Source organism: Perkinsus marinus (genome assembly GCF_000006405.1).
Source record: "Perkinsus marinus ATCC 50983 genomic scaffold scf_1104296951552, whole genome shotgun sequence".
NCBI lineage: Eukaryota > Perkinsozoa > Perkinsida > Perkinsidae > Perkinsus > Perkinsus marinus.
Window position 1 is genome coordinate 1 of NW_003209238.1, and position 778 is coordinate 778.

At 49.4% G+C, this 778-nt stretch overlaps 1 non-coding gene across 1 annotated transcript; it reads right to left on the reverse strand.

The window, feature by feature from the left end:
* Positions 1-636: 636 nt before the first annotated feature.
* Pmar_PMAR024833 lies at positions 637-708 on the reverse strand. The gene has a single exon. It is a non-coding gene; the product is annotated as a tRNA-Ile (tRNA).
* Between the last annotated feature and the right edge of the window lie 70 nt (positions 709-778).

Genomic DNA, 778 nt, shown 5'->3' on the forward strand with positions numbered 1-778 from the left:
AACCCGAACCCGAAACCCGAAACCCGAAACCCGAAACCCGAAACCCGAAACCCGAAACCCGAAACCCGAAACCCGAAACCCGAAACCCGAAACCCGAAACCCGAAACCCGAAACCCGAAACCCGAAACCCGAAACCCGAAAACCCGAAATTTCGGCGGGCAACCGTTGTCAGCTGGATGTTTTGACAGATCGGTGCAGAGAAACCTCCGAGGTTGTGATTGGTGACACAGTGGCCTGTGAATGAGAGGAAGAGTGATAGTTTATATTCTTTTGTACAACTCCCGGTGTCACCAGTCACCAACAGTGATCTTTCCCAACACATCTCCTCAATGCAGTTTTCAGTTGTAGTTAATTTGTGGCTGGCATCATCCAGGTTACACAGGAACAGAATTCTTCGTGAACTTCACACGGATTTCCTTTGCACGAGGCGACCTCGAACTCTACGAACAACAGCCCACATTGGGCAGGGTAAGAGGAGTCTGGCAATCGAGCAAGAGCTCGGAATTGAGTCGATTGCATTTCAGAAGCCGAACGCTCAACGCAGGTCAGGAATTTCACACGAATGGATTTCTTACAAGCGAGTAAAAGTTGATGTGAACTTAATCACTTTGATAGTGCAATGAGTAAGCCAACTAGTGGTCGATGCAGGGCTCGAACCTGCGACCTCGCGTTATTAGCACGATGCTCTACCGACTGAGCTAAACGACACTCACATCGAGTCACCCGTGACACGAAATCACCGTGATGCGCAGGATCACTGATAGATATTGACTCATAC